This window comes from Moschus berezovskii, chromosome 6 (genome assembly GCF_049115385.1).
Source record: "Moschus berezovskii isolate FMDL1 chromosome 6, NW_MosBer_1.0, whole genome shotgun sequence".
NCBI classification, from domain to species: Eukaryota; Metazoa; Chordata; class Mammalia; order Artiodactyla; family Moschidae; genus Moschus; species Moschus berezovskii.
In genome coordinates, this window is record NC_142465.1 from 60,040,622 (window position 1) to 60,056,719 (window position 16,098).

Sequence of the window (16,098 nt, forward strand, 5' to 3'; positions counted from 1 at the left end):
TCCATCGAGTCAGTGATGCCATCCAACCATCTTGTCCTCTGCTGTCCCCTTCTCCTCCTGCCTTCAATCTTTCCCAGCATCAGGGTCTTTCCCAATGAGTCAGCTCTTTGCATAAGGTGACCAAGCATTGGAACTTCAGCATCAATCCTTCCAATGAATATTCAGGATTTCCTTTAGGATTGACTGGTTTGATCTCCATGCTCTCCAAGAGACTCTCAAGAATCTTCTCCAACACCACAGTTCAAAAGCATCAATTCTTTAACACTCAGCATCCTCTCAATTCTTTTCTCCCTATCTACTTGCCTCCAATCCTTCACTAATCTTTTCTTCCTCCTGTCTCAGAGAAAAAAAAAAACTGTTCTGTTCCCTCTTTTCTCCTAAGGCTTCACTTTCCTCTGTCTCTCTCCTTTTTTTCTGTTTTTTTGGCCACACCATGCAGCATGTGGGATCTTAGTTCCCTGGTCAGGGATCGAGCCTACACCCCTTGCACTGGAAGTCCAAGTCTTAACCACTGGACCAACAGGGAAGTCTCTTCACTTTTCTCTCTTGATCTTGTACCTATACCTCTTGTTTCACCCAAGATATTGATCTATTAATTGTTCCATCTCTCTCTTGAATTTTTTATATCTCTCTCTGCTGGTTCCTTTCTCTTGTCACATATATATATATATATATATATATAATTGAGCTTCCCAGGTTGCACAAATGGTAAAGAATTCGCTTGTCAATGCGGGAAAGGTAAGAGACGTAGGTTCAACCCCAGGTTGGGAAAATCCCCTGGAGGAGGGTATGGCAACTCACTCCAGTATTCTTGCCTGGAAGATCTCATGGACAGAAGAGCCTGGCATGCTACAGTCAATAGGGTCACAAAGAGTCAGACATGACTGAAGAGACTTTGCATGCATGCGTACATATAATCACGTTCTCTATCTTAATGGGAAAAAAAGTTCTTCTAGGAATTCTACTCTTCCGTTGATTCACTGTTCCAGAGCTCTCTTTCTTTCTAACTACAAAAAGCAATTTAAACTCCCTATATTTAATTCCTCAGCCCAGGTCACTTTAAAAAATGTCCTGAAATCTTATTTGCAAAGCTAACAAGCTGCTGAAATGTTTTCTCAAAGGCCACTTGTGCCCTTCTGGTTATCAAGTTCAGAGTACTTTCCTTAATGTTCATTCTTCTTGATCTCAGAATAATTAAATTTACGTTCACTACCTCTCCTTCCTAAAATTTGTCCTTTTCTTGAATGAAAGACTTTCCTTGAATGATGGTTCCAGTGTCTGAGAGTTTCTATTAACACTGGAGACTCTGGATCATTTCTATTCCTGATACCATTGACTAAACTGAGCGCAGCCTACTATTGTTTGAAAATCAAAACACTTAGGGACTTCCCTGGTGGTCCAATGGTTAGGAATCCATCTTCCAGTGCAGGAAATGTGGGTTTGATCCCTGGTTCAGGAATTAAGATCCCTCATGCCAAGGGCCCACGTACTGCAACTAAAACCCGACACAGCCAAATAAATTTAAAAAGAAACAAAACAGGCCAACCTCCAGTGGTGTCCTATAGGCCAAACTAACACTCCTCTCTGACATATATTTCTTTCTACGGGGTTAGCTCAAAAGTTCATTAGCATCTGACGGAAAACCCCGGATAATTTTTTGGCCAACCCAACAATCTAACTCTATTACCTCTAAGTTAAATATTTCTCTGAAATCAGTTTCTGAGGTTCTTCTCCATCCCTTTCTTAGAAAAAACTAAACTGATGGCTTGAGATTTTCTAAAATAAAGGTTAAAGTAATAGAAAATACAGATATTTTTAAACTTAAATTGTACTTCTAGCTGTAAGATTATTTTATTTTATACTAATTCTTACTAGACCATATTTTGCTTTTAATCTATACTACATTGCTTGGAGGAGGAAATGGCAACCCGCTCCAGTATTCTTGCCTGGGAAATCCCATGGACAGAGGAGCCTGGTGAGCTACAGTCCATGGGGTCTCGAAGAGTCAGACATGACTGAGTGACTGAGCACACACACCACAACTTGCCAAAATACTTGCAGGCGATTTCAATATTTTTCAAAAGGACAACTGATACCCAAAGTGAAAAGAATAGAGACTATTGTTGAATATTATCATATTAATAGTATAGACTCCATGAAAGATGGAATCCAATATATGCCCTTAATGAGATATTCAGTTTTTCTAAGTTGTGATGGTAATGAGTGAGAAATATGCAGAAAGATTTGTCCAGTGGCTTTTTTTTCCCCAAGTCTCAGAGAACACAAATGTCAGACTGACATAGCACATCCTGACCCCACCAAGATGTCACAAGATGTAGAAGACAGATCTCAGGAAACTGAACTATAGCAACACAAACCATTCGTTTACCAGGTTCAAGAGCTGGTAACGAGAAAGGACAGCTAAGCATTCAAAAGCATCTCTATTGAACCCATTTCTGATTTAGATTTGCATTAAAACCATGAGATTCTTATTTAAAATTTCATATATTGTGAGCTATTTCTCTTCTAATTTGGCATTATGTCACATTTCAGCTGACCTTTGTTTCCTAAAGAAAATTAGAGATGAAATTATTTCTTCCCACTAGCATCAACGAAATGACATCTACTTAGCTTTGCTGTCCTGGCAAATCCTACTCTTCAGGGGACATGCAACATGGTTTTAGTGGGTCGATGAATCTTTTTCTTTTTCTGCTGTATGTGCGTGTGTGTGTGTGTGTGTGCGCTCATGACACGTCGATTTTGGATTAGGTTTCCAAACAGCAATGCATTGTCTCATCTCTTCCATGATGCCTTCAGGGATTAGCTAAAGGGACACAATTGCTAATAAAATTTCACACCAGTAAACTTGGCTCAAAGAGCTGCTGTAAAAACCTCACTGATTGTCACAGCATTCATTCATAAGAACGCACACCACCGAGCATATGTGGGACAGGATGTTTTGCTATGCCAAAAGCGAATTTTCATGCTGTTGAATTTATGCATTTCCTGCTGCTCCTCCAAAGGTTTGTCTGCATGTGCAAGCAAGGAAGAACTCTCTCTGTGGAAAAATGTTCCTCTTCTGTTTGTGTCAAAAGGTCTGACCTCTACTCAACTTCCCATTCAGAGGTAATTTGCAAGCTATGTTTGTTAATCTCTTTTTTAAAAATCTACCAGGAAAGAATACTAGGTTAATTTTTGCTTGAAAAGAAAAGGGCTATAAAAAGCATATTAGGAAGGCAGAAAATGGTCTTAAAATGGAAACCAAAACAGGCATTTGGGAAAGATAAATGTAACATTCCCTTCACCCTCAGGAAATGAAATTTTTCTGACAGGGTCAGAGACTCTGCTTGGCAAACCTTCTTAAATTAATTACCTTCTTGACATTTTAAAGGAAGGTTTCAGATTGTAAATTTAACCCAGACAAAGCATTCTTTTTAATCTTGTCAGTATGCAAACTACTTTGCACTGCAGTCTGTGAATTATTTATCAGAGGAACGACCCCAAAGGGCGAAAGGAAAAAGCAGGCATATTTGATCTGAGGTTCCATGGCGAGATGTAGTTCTTTGCCTTAGATCTGTACCTGTTGCAACTGCTTAACTTTTTCTGCTTTTGATGTTTTTAATACCCTGAGCATTCTTTGTCTCTGAGAGGAAGACGTTCGGTGCCATTTTATAATGTGCTTATTAAGATGAGAAAAATATATAGCTCGGCAGGTTTTATATGTCAGCCACAGTTGGGATGGGATGGGAAACAACGGGGCTTCTTTTCAATGTATTTTCACATTATATATGCTAGGCAAGCCGCATCTTAACTGACTTGTGCTCATGTGAAATGAAATCTGCAGAGATGGATTGTCAAGGAAATTAACTCTTCTAACTATCGATAAACTGGTCTACATAATATTTCAACAAACATTAAAAGGTTTGTTTGGGGCTTAAAGAAAACTGAAATTTACAGTGCCTAGAAGCTATAAAAAAAAGTTGTGGCTTTAGGTCTGCTGCTGCTGCTAAGTCACGTCAGTCATGTCCGACTCTGTGCGACCCCATAGACGGCAGCTTTAGGTCTAGAATTAAGTATTCTTAAATGACTTTTGACCAAGAATATCCATGCAACGGGCTATGCTTATTAGTTCTAAAACATCATAGAGTAAATGTAGAACTGCCCTAGAGTAGCAGTAGGGCATGTAGTGTCACAGAGAATAGTCCTGGGACCTCCCCAGAGTTTGCAGAGTGATGGCAAACCTCAACTTCAAAAAACATCCCAGTGGCTTAGTTCCTAGGAGACTGGACTTACACACAGATCCCAAGGTCTTGCCTAGTAAGTCTTCACATGACCTGCAACTGCCATTTCTCAGGAAACTCCTGGGCTTCCCTTGAGAGAAAAGACATGCAACATCACTGTCCCTCCTCCTGCCATTTCACACAGACATCCACAGAGTAAATGAAAAAACTAGGGTATCCCTAGCAATTGTAAATGAAGACACACGACACACACAGCTTTACTTCTGCATGAGAGACTCCTCCCAAACTTAATAAAAGAAATAAATGTGATAACTAAAATAAAATTAAGTTGCCATTTATTGTGTAATTTTTATATTCCATTCCCTTGCAACTCACTTATGAAATAGGTCTTAAGTGTCCTCAGTCCCCACTCGTCCCCCCTCCTTTTTCTTTCTTTTTTTTTTTTTTACAGCTGATAAAACTGAGCCTTGGAGAGAGATTTTCAAGTCAATGATCTTGCAGCTAACAAGGCTGAGATTCAAAGCCACATCTCCATGACCCTAAATTCCACATGCTCTGCCTCTCTAAACATGTGATGTGATCTTAATTCCATTTGGTTGCCTGTAATTCTTCTCTTTATGTGCTTTGAAATCTAGTAGGAGTGTGATAACCCTAGCATAAAGAGCTACAATTTATAATTTTTTGGTCTTGCTATATTATTTCAAGCTTATATTGGTATCTTAGCAATCTATTGTGTGTAGTTTATTTAAACTAAACAAATGAAAGACAGCATATAGATTTGAGGTTCAGCAAGCATGTCTTCCATGAGAATTAGGTAGGCACCTACCACAGAGATAGCATGCAAACAGCAGCAAGTAAATTGATGCTTGTTAGTCTGTGCTCTCTCAGATACACAGAGGATTTACCTACTTAATAGGACTTATAAGAACAAATCCCCTGAGCATGAATGAGAGAAACTGGGCACTGAGGTTCTAATTCAAGGACCAAACTTTCTATTTGCTTTTTTTTCTGATCATTCCTCTTTCACGCACCTTTCACTCAATGGCAACCCACTCCAGTGTTCTTGCCTGGAGAATCCCAGGGACGGCGGAGCCTGGTCAGCTGCCATCTATGAGGTCGCACAGAGTCTGACACGACTGAAGCGACTTAGCAGCAGCAGCAGCAGTAGAGCACTTGATCCTCCATGCCAAGGTCATCTTCATCTGGATGAACCTGAACTGTCAGGACCAGACCTGGGAGGATGTCCTTTTAGAGCCATGGCATGTCAGATTTTCAGAAGTGGGAGGAAACATAGAGATCACTTAGTCCACTCTTCTATTTACTAGGAAGTGAAGAGGCAGGTACTAGGCGGCCCACTCTGTCTAAATTAGAGCAAGGACTCATCAGTCTACATGTGTCTTGAGACTCATGGTGGCTTTGACTGAGATAGAAATTGAAAAAAAAAAAATATATATATATATATGCATATATAAAACTTAGAAATGTGGATTCAGATTCTCCACAGAAACAAAAATAGAACATAGAACTTTATTGTAAAGAAATGACTCATGTGATTGTGAAGGCTGGCAAGTCCTGGTATCTGCAGGTGAGTCAGCAAGCTGGAGACCCAGGAGAGCCAGTGGTATGGTTCCAGTTTGGTAGGTTCAAATCCAGAAAAAGACTATGTTTTTATTCCTAAAATGGGAGGGGGGGGTGGCAGGGGGAACATGTTCTAGTTCTAAGGCAGGCAGACAGAAAGAGTTCTCTCTTAGTCTGGGGAGGATGAGCTTTTTGCTCTATTCAAGCCTTCAACTGATTGGACAAGACCCATTCAGATTAGAGACAGCAATTTGTTTTACTCCGTCTACTGATTTAAATGTTAATCTCAGTCAAAATCACAAACACACCCAGAATAATTTTTGACCAACTATCTGGGCATTTCATGATAAAGTAAAGTAGATATATAAAATTAAACATCACATCACCTAAGCTGAGGACTGTATTTTATTAATTCACATATCTGTTAAGGACCAATTCTTTTATTTAAAAGTTAAAAGCAATTCAGATATTCAGAAAATACTGTAATTATTATTAAAGCAAAAAGAAATGAATGCATTTGTGCTTATCTGTTAAAAGTTTACCAGTTCCACGGAGAGGTCAATTTGCATCTAACAGAATCTTCAATGGCATTTATTTGCTGTATCTAATGTTTTGATTTGGATATTTAAATAATTCTTTCTTGTTCTCTAATATACAAGAGCAAAACTCACAGATACAGATAATATAATTAAACTTCAATCTAGTTAATTTCAATGTTTATTTAGACATTTAAACCACTTAATCTAACATAGTGAAAATACAGGGTATTGCCATTTGTGTCTAAAGGATGCGAAAGACTAAGACTTCTCTACTGTAAAATGTAACAGCATACTTGGTCTAGTCCTTCATGAATGCTTAATGCCAATGGAAATAAAACAGGTTTGTCATTTATTTATTAAGCAGATTCATACAAATAGATGTATATTTAAGATAATGTAGGTGATTGTTTTAAGATACATCCACAAAAAAATTTGATGCTTCTACCTTCAAGAGGTAGAGCTTAATTACCCCTCTCCTTGAGTATGGGCTGGGCTTTGTGACTCACTTGTAATAAATAGTATATGACCAAAATGATGGGGTAAAATGTCTATGATTAGGTCATCAGTTCAGTTCAGTTCAGTCGCTCAGTCGTGTCCGACTCTCCGCGACCCCATGAATCACAGCACGCTAGGCCTCCCTGTCCATCACCAACTCCCGGAGTTCACTCAAACTCATGTCCACAGAGTCGGTGATGCCATCCAGCCATCTCATTCTCGGTCGTCCCCTTCTCCTCCCGCCCCCAACCTTTCCCAGCATCAGAGTCTTTTCCAGTGAGTCAACTCGTCGCATGAGGTGGCCAAAGTATTGCAGTTTCAGCTTTAGCATCAGTCCCTCCAATGAACATCCAGGATTGATCTCCTCTAGAATGGACTGGTTGGATCTCCTTGCAGTATAAGGGACTCTCAAGAGTCTTCTCCAACACCACAGTTCAAAAGCATCGATTCTGCGGCGATCAGCCTTATTCACAGTCCAACTCTCACATCCATACATGACCACGGGAAAAACCATTGCCTTGACTAGACGGACCTTGGTTGGCAAAGTAATGTCTCTGCTTTTTAATATACTATCAAGGTTGGTCATAACTTTCCTTCCAAGGAGCAAGCGTCTTTTAATTTCCTGGCTGCAATCAGCATCTGCAGTGATTTTGGAGCCCAAAAAAAACAAAGTCTGACACTGTTTCCACTGTTTTTCCATCTATTTCCCATGAAGTGATGGGACCAGATGCCATGATCTTTGTTTTCTGAATGTTGAGCTTCAAACCAACCTTTTCACTCTCCTCCTTCACCTTCATCAAGAGGCTTTTGAGTTCCTCTTCACTTTCTGCCATAAGGGTAGTGTCATCTGCATATCTGAGGTTATTGATATTTCTCCCAGCAATCTTGATTCCAGCTTGTGCTTCTTCCAGCCCAGCGTTCCTCATGATGTACTCTGCATATAAGTTAAATAAGCAAGGTGACAATATACAACCTTGACGTACACCTTTTCCTATTTGGAACCAGTCTGTTGTTCCATGTCCAGTTCTAACTGTTGCTTCCTGACCTGCATACAGGTTTCTCAAGAGGCAGGTCAGGTGGTCTGGGATTCCCATCTCTTTCAGAATGTTCCACAGTTTATTGTGATCCACACAGTCAAAGGCTTTGGCATAGTCAATGAAGCAGAAATAGATGTTTTTCTGAAACTCTCTTGCTTTCTCCATGATCCAGCGGATGTTGGCAATTTGATCTCTGGTTTCTCTGACTCTTCTAAAACCAGCTTGAACATCTGGAAGTTCACGGTTCATATATGCTGAAGCCTGGCTTGGAGAATTTTGAGCATGACTTTACTAGCGTGTGAGATGAGGGCAATTGTCCGGTAGTTTGAGCATTCTTTGGCATTGCCTTTCTTTGGGATTGGAATGAAGACTGAACTCTTCCAGTCCTGTGGCCACTGCTGAGTTTTCCAAATCTGCTGGCATATTGAGTGCAGCACTTTCACAGCATCATAAAAGAACATAACTTCTGCCTTTCCCTTTCATGGATTGCTATCTCTGTAAGAAGCCAGATGCAGTTTCACTCAAAGAACCCTAAGTAGAGTCTATCTAGTGAGGAAGAAAGGCCTCTCTCCAACATCCAGCAAGGAGCTGAAGCCTTTGGCCAACAGCCAGATGAGAGTGAACCATCTTGAAAGTTAACTTCTCCAGCCCCAGTCAAACCTTCAGATGACTTCAGCTCTTAGCGAGCTTTTCACTGTAATTGATGGCAACAGAAAACAGCCTGAATTAGAAACACCTAGCAAAGCTTCTCCCATATTTCTAATCCAAGAAACTGAAAAAATAAATATTGGTTACTTTCAGCTGCTGAATTTGGGTATAATTTGTTATGTAGCAATAAATAACTCATATATATGAAGTCTAAATTGCATCTATAATAAGACTTTCTGTCCATAAATTAGCATTCACTTACAGTAGGTTATGTTCACCATTTACAGCTCATTATTTTTAAGCCAAAATAGATTTATGTGTGTGTCTATAAGATTAACCCAATTTTAACATTTGTAAAATATTGTTTTCTTCATAGAATATCGCTAAACACAAGTGATAAAATTGTTTTCTGATGTTTTGGTGAACAAATTGTCGTGTTACAACAGCAAAAACTTGATTGTTTTGAAATTCACTTTAATCTTACTCCTTTTTGTTTTTTCCAGTTGTAAAGTTATAGTTTTATGGGAAAATATAAATGGTGTCTAGTACTTCCATTTTTTTTTCACTTGCAAAGCTCAAGGATAAGTTGAAAGCACAATTAATTATAAAAAAATTCTATAAAAATAAACAATATCTATAATTATTTCTCCAAGTTTGAAATGCTTTCTCCTTTTTGTATCAAATCATTTAAATGTTTTCTTCTCTTAACACATCTATTCATTGTACATTAAGATTTGTTTATTTGATCTTTTATTCACTGTGCAACTCTACATTGTTTTTCTTAACTACTCTCAATCCTTATCTCTTTCCTGATTTTTTATTCTATCCCTCCACCAAGCTCTAATCCCTCCCTTCTCTTTACTTCAGCTGCACTTATAGCTCCTTAAAAGTAAAATACACTACTGTTTATATCTATTTTTAATTAGCTCAACTATGTCACTCTTGTCTCTCAAAAAAGTTTGCAAGCTTCTTCAATATTTTTTCCTTTTTTATATTTTTCATGCCTAACCTAGTGTTTGCACATAGGAAGCACTCAGCAAAATTTTGTAACACTGTATTTACTTCCTTCTCCAAGTGGTCCTTGCTTCCTAGTACCTTACTTTCTGCTTTCAAGAAGAGCCTTGTCTAAGCACAACTGCAAAGAAAAATAGAAGAGCAACAGACAGGATACAGGGAGTTATAGAAACAGAAACTATCAAGAAGAGACATGGCCATAGCACTCTCATGCCTTTTAAATATATTCCCGAATACATGTTAGCTCCAGGGACACAAAATCATTGTCTCCTCTTTTTTTTTTTGACTTTTTCTTTGACCATCATATTGACAAAGTAGAAATATATAGGCAGTGTCACTGCACTGCTTCAGTAAAGTTAGCGCTTAAGGTTTCCTCATATCTACCCAGCCAGCTGAGTTTCATCATTGTCTTATACTTGAATGTGTATTTATGCATCTTTTAGAATCTCAATGTTTCCCAAATGCCCACTGCAATATATTTTTTCTGACATGTTCTATTGTCTATAATAGAGTTGGCATATAGTGGTGGATGGTTTTACCTCCTATATGTGTGTTTGTTCACTGCACTTCTTAATCTAGCATTCCGTATTTATTTTTCATCATTGACAGTAGACTGCTCTGTCTCAAATATTTGAGAAAGAGAAAGAGTGAGAGTAAAGTAGGCAAGAATTGCTGATAACCCAGGTTTAGGTGTGTTAACAGTGATTATTTCTCAGAGCAAATGCAAGAGTGAGGAGGATGGCAAAGATATACAGGGCAGGGCCAGGGGAGTTCACATCCTCTATCCCTTACTCTTCGTTCACTAATACAGAAGAGTCTTTCCTGGTTGTTCAGATTTGTTAAGCTCTAGAATCAGATAGACATGTGATGATTGGTCTGGTCTAATTATTTTCTCTAAATCTGCCTTTGCTGGGTCATTTTTCTCCTCTAGAACTTGTTAGATAATTAGCTTTCTTAAACTCTTCACCTTCACAAAATATTTGCAAACAGTATGAAATGGAAAGGAGAAAAACAGAGAGGAAAATTTGTGTGAGAAGCAAACATGCAAAATGTCTTACTAAAACAGACAAGATTTGCATGGACAGAGAACCAGAAGGCAAGAGGAGTACAGTGGGTTTATCAATTTGCTTTACCTAGGGATTTGTGTCTTAAAGAATGAGAGCTAGCTTTCAAGATGGAGAAGAAGGGGAAGTCCAGTCAAAGGCGCATAGCAAATTCAAAGAAAGATGAACAATTAGGTATTTCTGAGGCTTAATGTACATGGTAGGGTAGGGGGAGAAAGATGCCTACAGGGTATATTCAGAATGGACTGAGAAAAACTTTGTACTCATCCACTCTTTCACAGATATTTATTGAGGCCCTACCATGTGCACCCCATAGGCTTCCCTCGTAGCTTAGTCTGTAAAGAATCTGCCTGCATCGCAGGAGACCCTGGTTTGATTCCTGTGTTGGGAAGATCCCCTGGAGAAGGAAATGATAACCCACTCCAGTATTCTTGCCTGGAGAATTCCATGGACAGAGGAGCCTGGCAGACTACAGTCTATGGGGTCGCAAGAGTCAAACACGACTTAGCCACTAAACCACCACCACCTACTATGTGCACTGTACCAGATGAACAGAAACTCTGCCCCTTAATATGTTTCGCTCTCATTATGTTCCCACTTTTGATATATACGTTTTTATTACAGCAAATATCCTACTACATTATCACACTGGATTTGGAGATCTTTCTTCCTCACTATAGAATGAGCTTTTTAAAGGTAAAGATCATATCTCCAACATGTAGTACAAAGAATAGTAAATAGTATATAAATACTTATTGTTGAATCATAACCAGTGTAACATCCTTACTCAAGCCCAACTAATAAGATAGGGATAGAAAACAGATTTCAACTTATCAACTCCAGTAAATTACTCATGCTGCCTGGAGCTTTTGTGGAGAAAGAGGTCATGATCCCATTCCTCAGTGGGAAAGAATTCCATCATTAAGTAGAGACTTTTGCCATGACATAAGAAGCATCACAATTATTTTCTATCCATGAAAATAATTGATGTATTCTCAGTAAGGTAATCATTTACTCACTCAACAAATATTCATCATGCATCTGGCACTGCTGCTAAGCATCAGGGGACAGGACATGGAGACCATGAACACACAGCCCCTATCTTCAGGGAAACCAGAGATCTGGAAAGTAAATGACGTGACAACACCTGCAATTTACTCAGTTGTATAATAATAATTTGCTATATATGAGGTCATGATGATTGTGGTAAAAAAAGGAGCCAGAGAGTATATATGTCATCTCCTATATTTTTTAGGATGGAAAATGTGTTAAACAGCACTCAAGAGAATTCCAGTCCCCAGGATAGGTAGTTACACTGCATCCTGCTGCCATTGTTTAATAAAATCATTCATTCATTTAACAAATGTTTATTGAATGACTACTACATGTTAGTCTATGTTGGTAGACACTGGATAGACTGTAGCAAGTAAAATAATCTAAATAAAGAGACAAATATTAAACAAGTAATGACACAACAAAGTATGTGATTATAAATTATGGTGAGTGAGAACATCATAATCTATTTTTAAATTGAACCAGTCTTCTGAATGCAATTTTGATTCCTAGATTACCTCCTTTCATAAGGTAGGAATGCATCAACCATTTATGTAAATATTTCATTCTGGTTTTCTCTGTCATAGTAAAGGGGTATACTAATCAGTCTCACATGGTCAGTGATTACATGTTGTTCTCCAGAGTCCTTTGTTCTATTACCTCCAGGGTAACCAATCTGCATTTCTGGACAAGAAACCTGTGGGCTTCACCTGGATTGCTTTGATCTCAAAGTCAGAGATACACTGTTTTAATGGCAATCTCCCTCTTGGTATTGCTTAACTGTTTTTAAATCTATATTTCTAATAAGCCTAACCTCTAATCAAGAAAATCAGAAAAAAATTTCTACAAAATTTTATTTGAAAAAATTAAATGCAATAGAAAAGAGCTTTGAAATAAAATATAGACTGAAGTCATTCACTAATTAAGCATTCATTAATATCATATAGTATTCCTTTTACCATAAAATCCTATGGTCTTAGAAATTCATTGAAAAGTATATTCCACCATCTAGAACTGTTTCACATTCCATTTTACAAGGAATCATCTTCCACAGAATTTTTACTTCATTTTCCACATGTTTTCTTTTTAGTTTTTTATTCTTGTTGTCTACTGTTTTATACAAACTTTGTATTTTATATTGTATGTGCCCTCTGTCCTCTTCACAGATCCACTGCTGCTGCCTGTATACTATTACTCCATCTCAGTTCAGTTCAGTTCAGTTCAGTCACTCAGTCGTGTCCGACTCTCCGCGACCCCATGAATCACAGCACACCAGGCCTCCCTGTCCATCACCAACTCCCGGAGTCACTCCATCTCAAGGTCTTACTATATTCAACACAGTTATGATATAGCTCCTTCACTGAAATAACTCTATTCATTTACTCTTCTGTGATGGATGTTATAAAACCAGGAGTTAAGTGTAAGCAATTGAGGATCACAGAATCTTAGGATTGTTTGCTTGCCACCCAATCCAGCCTCCCAACACCCTGTAAAAGTCCCTGCTGGTAAATATCTAGGCAGAGCTAGAAAATCCATTAAAACCAGGGGCCAGCCTCAGCTGACACTTGGCCACATAAGTCCGAACAAGTCAGTCATATGGTAGGATTTAGCTCCTTTTTACTTCTGTTTCAAAAGTTTGCTGCTATCACATGCACAGAAGTGCCTTGCAAAATGTAAGAAACTCTACCAATGCAAGAGTGGACTGGGAGTTCCGTGTCCCCTGGGCCTGTACTCTGTCTTCTGTCCAGAGTAACACAGAAGACAGAGCACAGGCTCCGGGACAATAACTTGAATCTCTCGCACAGCACTGGACAAGTAATACAACTCTCTTCACTTTTGGTTTCTCATCAGTCAGGGTTATAGTGCCCAACTGAGGAGGGGCTAGTATAAGAAGTGTACAGTTTGGTTTTTTTCCTGATAATAGTTGTTATTGCTGTTCAATCACTCAATCACATCCTACTCTTTGCAACCCCATGGACTGCCACATGCCAGGTTTCCCCGTCCTTCACTATCTCCTGGAGTTTGCTCAGACTCAAGTCCATTGAGTCAGTGATACTATCCAACCATCTCATCCTCTGTCACCCTCTTCTCCTCCCACCCTCAATCTTTCCCAGCATCAGGGTCTTCTACAATAAATTAGTTCTTCATATCAGGTGATCAAAATATTAAGAGTTTCAGCTTCAGCATCAGTCCTTCCAATGAATATTCAGGGTTGATTTCCTTTAGGATTAATTGGTTTGATTTTGTTGTCCAAGGGACTCTCAAAAGTTTTCTCCAACACCACAGTTCAAATAGACTGGTGTTCAATAAATGTCTTGCTTTTTTGCTGTTTGATTTTTTGTTTTGTAACTACTGGTAGTGGTCTCTGTAATAACTCAAAACAATCCTAAATTCTGCTTTCACATGGGAGTCCCTCCACTAAGGGCAAGAAGCTACTATGACCCTCTCATCAAACAATTCCTCTTCTTAAATTGTACTGCCTTCTCAACTTCCCATCAAGATCTCTGAGTGCTTCCCTGTTCCAATCTATCTTTAGGGCTTTCTCCAGCCTGTCTTCATTCCCTTACAAAGAGGCCCCCAAGGCTGCCTTCCAGTCAGGATTGGAAGTGTTTTTGCTTTCTGGTGGTAATTACTTCTGCTGCATCTGTGTTTACTTTACAACCTGTGGCTAAGGTAATTAGCTGACAGCTGGCTAAGCCTTAGATAATAATATGCCTGACATTTTAGGTATCTCTTTTCTAGAAATAATTTTTTCACTTTATTTCACTTGCACAATCAACAGATAGTAATGGCAGATCATCCCTATGTGGAACACAATTAGGGTTCATTTGCATCTGGAAGGAGACCTGCTTTTTTAAATGTGGTTGGGTTGAGAATGACTGCTTTTACACATAGAGAGCTTTTTGAGTGTGGTGCTTTTTTATTTACTCACTATTTATTGAGGACCTGCTATGTATAGACCTTGGGCTAGGGTGCTAAGAACACAAACACAAATATAATATCATCCCTTTCCTCAAAGATTTTGAAATTTGAAGAAAGATGGACAAACAAACATGGGTCCATGCCAAGTCCTGAGGGATGTAAAGAGGGGAGTAGCAAGCATTCAGGAGGAAACTCTGGAGCAGAGTCTTGAAAGGCAAATAGATACATAAATATTTACTGGGCATACTGGAGGATCCAACAGACAACTTCATTCTGGACTGAGGAGTAAAAACAAAACTGTGAGGGTTTTATGGGCTCAACACACACGAGTAGTTGACAATTGGAAGACAAGACTGGAGTAAAGTAAGCAAGGCATCTAAGGTGTGCAGTATTCAAGAAGACACAGCAAGCTCAGGGTTGACCAGAAGCCTTCAGAAATGACACTAACTTGCATCACCCTAAAAGGGAATGCCTCCTTAAATTTGCACCCTGGGCACATCTCCCTTGCATCACCCCAACCCTGCAATTGTACAGGAGACAGTGATCAAGACCATCCCCAAGAAAAAGAAATGCAAAATGGTTTTCTGAGGAGGCCTTACAAATAGCTGTGAAAAAAAGAGAAGCGAAAGGCAAAGGAGAAAAGGAAAGATATACCCATCTGAATGTAGAATTCCAAAGAATAGCAAGGAGAGATAAGAAAGCCTTACTCTGTGATCAATGCAAAGAAACAGGAAAACAATAGAATGGGAAAGACTAGAGATCTCGTCAAGAAAATTAGAGATACCAAGGGAACATTTCATGCAAAGATGGGCTCAATAAAGAACAGAAATGGTATGGACCTAACAGAAGCAGAAGATGTTTTTTTAAAAGGTGGCAAGAATACACAGAACTACACAAAAAAGATCTTCATGACCCAGATAACCACGATGGTGTAATCACTCGCCTAGAGCCAGACATCCCAGAGTCCGAAGTCAGGTGGGCCTTAGAAAGCATCACTCTGAACAAAGCTAGTGGAGGTGATGGAATTCCAGCTAAGCTATTTCAAGTCCTAAAAGATGATGCTGTGAAAGTGCTGCACTCAATATGCCAGCAAATTTGGAAAACACAGCAGTGGCCACAGGACTGGAAAAGGTCCGTTTTCATTACAATCCCAAAGAAAGGCAATGCCAAAGAATGCTGAAGCTACTGCACAATTGCACTCATCCCTCACGCTAGCAAAGTAATGCCCAATATTCTCCAGGCCAGGCTTCAACAGTATGTGAACCGTGAACTTCCAGATGTTCAAGCTAGCTTTAGAAAAACCAAAGGAACAAGATATCAAATTGCCAACATCTGCTGAATAATAGAAAAAGCAAGAGAGTTCCAGAAAAGCATCTATTTCTGCTTTATTGACTATGTCAAATCCTTTGTGTGAATCACAACAAACTGTGGAAAATACTTCAAGAGATGGGACTACCAAACCACCTGACCTGCCTCCTGAGAAATCTGTATGCAGGTCAAGAAGCAA